We start from the raw sequence: 6,082 nt of genomic DNA, 5'->3' as shown, positions 1-6,082 counted from the left end.
TTTTTCCTTTCAAAAGACCTAGATATGAACATCACTAAGTCTTAGTCTTATATTCCTCGCGACTATAATAATAATCTAGATTCCTCATTAATCCCAATTCCTAAATTAATATCTATCAGTAAGGAATAACTAGGTAAGATCATATCGGAGCTAGGGTGTGTTTGGTATACAAAGTATACTGTTTAGAAATCCCACTTTAAACACCTCACTAAATCTAGCTTAGACATTACCCCCGTAAGTAGATCAATCAGTATTATGACATGGAATTACTGATAAATCATATTTATAAATTCATAACAATGACTATGAATATAAATATATGTTACACCTAAAGCCTCATAAGTGTAGCTTAACTTAGAGACATTTCCGAAAAATTTCTGGAAAGTTCACCGGAAGAACTCCAATCTGAACACTTCTAATTGTTGGACTCTCCAATGACACAGAGCCCTGCAAAATGCTTCTAAAATCTACGTAAATCCGAGCTAAAACCTCAAAGAATTGCAGAGACCAGTTGGAAATTGTTGTGAGGAAAATGAGGTGCTTAGATAGCTATTTATAGGCAATTTTTTACTAGGTGTGTTGTGCCTCCCAGCGACGTCGCTCCTCTCGGTTTGTGCCATGTGTCATCGTTTGGGTGTGCCACGTCGACCTTCTAGAACCTACACGCGTCGTGCATACCTACCTGGGTGTGTGCGTCGCGAGTATGAATTTCAAGACTTCGAAAAATTGTATCTTTCTCATATGAGCTCCATTTTCATCATTTTTTATCTCCATGCGTAGCTATCGACGAGTAGTATAACATTCATTTAGAATTCGTCAGCTAATTCTCCACTTCATTTTTTAAATTCTGTTTTTTATTGGCTTAGACTATTAAAGTCCATATACAAATCAGAACTCTTTCATACGAATTCCGTTCTCGATTGTCTTTATATCGATGGAATTGTATTTACAATATCTTCAACTCTTGTTTAGATTGTTTTGCCTAACAATCAATCGATTTTAATTTCGACTTCTCTGTAAACAAAGCTGAGCTGAAAGTTTGAAAAATCAGAACTTCCTCATATGAATTCAGATTTTTGGTGTTCTGTATATATATGCTCTCACTTCTATGACTACTATGACTTTCATTTAAATTACTTAGGCTAATAAGCAACTGATCTCTAATTCACTATTTACGATACATTTTGTCGTATAGGGTTGAATGTGAAACTTCGATGAAGCGTAAATGCTTCATACAAAGTCATATTTAAGCGTTCTTATATCTACGAAATCATTATCGCGACTACTTCAACTTTCATCAGGTTATTTATCCTAATCCATATTTTATTTTTTGAACATTATTTGACGTAATTTGTTAAATTTTATAATAACATTATTTATTTCTCGTAACACATACAAAGAATAATTATCCTATTCGAGGATTTTATTTTTAAATAGTTATCTCTTAGTATAACTTAATGTCTAGCCCGAATTTCCAGGTGTTACATAGAGTTTGCTAGGGATGGGTGGTGATAAATACGCATGTACGGTAGTGGGATGTGGGTTTCTCGTATGAGCTAGGTCATTGATTCGGTGGTGACGTTTTTATTAAACATTAAAAAGGGAGAGGATGGATCAGTGATGTAGAGAGAGAGGTTGCAGTGGTGGGGTTGGCTATAATTTGATAAGCTTTTGCTTCAAAAGTTTCCTAAAGAACTAAACCTTTGTTTCTGCGAGGAAAATCCTAACACGGAAGATATCTTCCATGTATGTTATCAAAAATCTGATTCTTCCTCCTTCGATTATGGGAAGTTGACAGACAACCATGATACAATAGCTGAATGAAATTTTTTATTTGTATGACGCAAAGGATTTGTAACGAACTAGACTCTTGTCTCTATGAGTCAAACACTTAACATATAATGCACATTCCTTCATGTTCTAATGTAGTACAACCACATCATGGCAGGTAGCAACTCTAGATGCCAGTTGCTTCATCCCAACAGAGGTTTGTAATCCTTATGTCGATAACCTTGATCGTCGTCTTTTTAAATGACTAAAATTGGCACTATATCGGAAAAGGTTCTTAGAACCAACTCTCTTATGTAAATCTTCTTTATTCGGAATCGATCTCTCATGGCCACTAGGGCCCAAATTTAGAGTCACTCTCCTAGATATAACCATACAATAGGTAATGAAAAAAATAACACGAAGCTTAGTGAGTTCTCCAAAATACCACATATCATAATACATATACATGCATACAAATAATGGCTCATGATCTACGAACAATATTGGTATCTTAGACTTACGGCCTAACCATTTCATCTTCAACACCCTATGTGTCTCTTAAACTTACTTCCCAACCATTTCGTTTTCAACATGCTATATGTATCTTACACTTACAGCCCAACCATTTTATTTTCAACATGCCAGGTGTATCTTAGGGTTATGGCCCATCCATTTCACCTTCAACGCTCTATCCTTACCGTACTAAAAAATTCAAGTACAAGAACATTTAGCACTTAAAGACTATACTATCGGCTCTACTCTAACGCTCTAACCCTTCAGTGTACCAGCACGACATGTCTGACCAACCGACCCCTGCCACCGCCACGTCCGTCACTTATACCACAACCACCTCTACCACCACCACATCTTCTCCTACTAACCGTTATAATTATATATGATTACTCAATCTATGAAAATATATATATATATGTGTGTGTGTGTGTATATATATATATATATATATATATATATAATTATTTATCGTTAGGCATATACGTATAAATATGTACAATCATATATGACTATACATCTCTGCCATATAATCTTTTATGATTAGACATACCATGTTGTTGTCAGTACGTTGGAACGTTAAACCAGCAAATGAGAAATATGTGACTTAGGTTGAATCTCAAGATATCTATTTGTTTTTAATCTCAAGTGAATTGTGCCCTTTATATATATATATATATATATAAGTTCAAATAAAAACAATAAATAGTGTGAGAACATAAAAACACTATGTTCATGTTATTATTCTGTAATGAGTGTTTTATATGTGTATTGTTAAAGTAATTCTAATATGAATATTAACGTTTGGTTATTCATATATTCATTAGAATGTTATTATTCTATTATAAATTTATGTATGTGTATTTTTGTAGTAAATTATAATTTTAATTTTAACCTGTGACTACTCTTTTATTCATTGCTTAATAATGACATAAAGTTGTGGATACAAAATTCATTGTAAAATAATAACATAAAGATAATGTTTTTACGTTTTCACACTATTTACTGTTATTATTTGAACTATCCCCTATATATATATATATATATATATATATATATATATATATATATATATATATATATATATATATATATATATATATATATATATAGATCCGGTTCCTACGAAGACTCAAAAAATGGTGAGGATTGTGAGGAAAATTTTCCACCACCCATTTCATAAAAGGGCAAAAACGTCTAACCAAAATACTTTGTCATTGTGCGTTCGAATGCGAGTCACGTCCGTGGTTACTAATACGGACTAGATGATATAATCACATGCATGGAACGTCATTTAAGTGAGTTTTATTATTTATTTTCGTTTTTATGTTTTTTTTTCATTGAAACAAATAAAAAAATAGATATATGCTCGGTATTAATGTTTTAATTTTTTTTTATTTTATTTATTTTTGTCGTTTTATTTAATTTTTTGGTTTTTTAAAAAATTATTTATTTTCTTTTATTTTCTATTTTTTTAAAAATATTTTTACTACATACTTCAAGGTACTAGTGTTGTTTTTTTATATTTGTTTTTATTTTTTTTATTTTTTTATTATTTTATTATTTTTTATTTTTTAAACTTAATATCGGTTTGAGTTTTTAATGCTTAACAATTATAAAATTTTAAATATAAAGAATATTAAAGATCATAATATTTTTTGTTCATATTTTTTTATGAATCATATTATTTTTGGATCATAAATTTTTTAATCAAATTATTTTGAATTGTAGTATTTTGAATCAAATCATTTTTGAATCATATGATTTTGGATCATGTAACACCATGTTTCGAATCGTTTCATAATTCGAGGCCGTGACCCGAAGATCAATTAGCACTAGGCTTTGGTCGTTGGGAAAAGAGAGATTTAGACCCCTTTGTATGTAGATAAGATAGATTAGGTAATCCGAGAGTTCAGTTTTTGTTTTGGAGCCTTCGGGTATAACCGTAAAGTAATAGTTCGAGCCTTTTATTAATTTTGGATTTAAGTTCGGAGAGTTTTAAGGCAAATAAGAGTTGATAGGATTGTAGAGCTTCTCATACCTTTTCGTGGATATAATGATTATCATAAACGGAGTTCGGACCAAGAAGTGATGGCCTTCGGAAGTTAGGAGGATTTCCGGCCAAGCCGGGTACACTGGGCATACAGGGAGTACATTGGGCATTCTAGGAATGGAAGATCGGGGTGTGCCATTAAGTATGTTGGGCGTACTCAAGTAAGGTTTAAACCCAATTTTAGGGTCTTGGATCCTATTTAAAGGCCTTAACTTATGTTCAAACCCTATTATCTTTAGCTTCCATCAACCTTAGCCCTAAAATCGAAACCCTAGACTTCATTTGAGTATTCTTGAGGCTTTTGAGTGATTTAGAATGTTTTTGGTACAGATTGAAGAGGAAGGAGCTCATTGGATAAGTATTGGTTAGCTTGGAACTTGTAGATCCAAAATTTTTGCATCTTGATCTATCTTCTGGAGGTATAAAGCTTCAAACTTTATGGTTCTTTAGTGTAGATCTAATTATGGGTTTTGATAAGCATGTTTTGGTCTCAAGGCTTGAATTTGTGAGTAGAAGTTACTCCAAAACTTTTAGACTTCATATCTTGTCATTTCAAAGCTTGTTAAGTGATAAAAGTTGGATCTTTGGGGTTGAAGTACACCCATGCATGAGTTGTTGGCCATTTCATGAAACTAGGTTTATAGATCTAGAATTTGGACCTCTTGAATCCATGCTATGGCTTCAAGCTATCGACCTTATAGATTAATACCTTAGCTAGAAGTAGATCTGAGGTGTATACATTAAGGTCTTAAGGGGTTAAGCTCCTTTGATTGAGTTGTTGGCCAACTGATGAGTACGATGGTCATATGTATGCGTACGCTCAACGTAGTGCATGGAGTCTGTGTCTCTAAGCGTCGAAGAGTTGTACTTTGCGCATCAGTAGGCAGTACACGAAGCGTACTCTTGGAAAGCTCATTGTTGGCCTTGGGTCTTTTGGGGGTTGGGTCATGAGATGTTGGGTCAGATATGGGAAGGGTAAAATTCTCTTTTACCCATTGGAAGGATAAGATATGCATTGGACCTTGGATTTTGGTAATTGTCTTGATTATTGACCGAGAGTAATTGTGTTGTGTTTAGTGTGAGGATCTCGGGTGCAACGGCACATGTGTTTCAGTTATCTTGGATTAAGGTGAGTGTCCTTATTGTACCTGTGGGTCGAAGGCACTAATGTCGACCCACTAGGATCTATTATGCTAGTTGTATTTGTATCTTTTACATGGTATGTTGGGCTAGGCCCACTGTATGATGGGTTAGGCCCATTTGTATGTTGGGCTGGGCCCATAGATCAGGAAGGGCTAGACCCAATATATTTATGTCAGGTTGGGCCCATTAGTTTGGCTGGGCTAGGCACATTATGGTGGGCTAGGCTCAATGATATGTATGGTATGTGGTATTTTGGGGAACTCACTAAGCTTTGTGCTTACAGTTTTATCATTTTGGTTTCAAGTACTTCCGGTTCGAAAGGGAAGGGCCCGACTTGATCGCAGCAATTCCATCCATGTTTCCTCAACTTTATGATTTTGAGATTGTACTGTGATAACTCTTTTATCATGGTATACTTTTGAATTATTGGAAAAGGGTAATTGGTGTTTCTGGTTTAATTAAAAATGAAAGTTTTACCTTATAATTTTTGGGACATTACAGATCAAATATATATTCCATTAAATATAGTTTTTATTCAAAAAAAAATTATGTATCGTCTTATATTTTGAATCATAAAAGATATAATTAAGGATTAAAAAATATTTG

The sequence above is a fragment of the Lactuca sativa genome, chromosome 5 (assembly GCF_002870075.4).
Source record: "Lactuca sativa cultivar Salinas chromosome 5, Lsat_Salinas_v11, whole genome shotgun sequence".
NCBI lineage: Eukaryota > Viridiplantae > Streptophyta > Magnoliopsida > Asterales > Asteraceae > Lactuca > Lactuca sativa.
The sequence above is the reverse complement of the archived record's forward strand: the minus strand, read 5'-3'. Positions refer to the sequence as shown.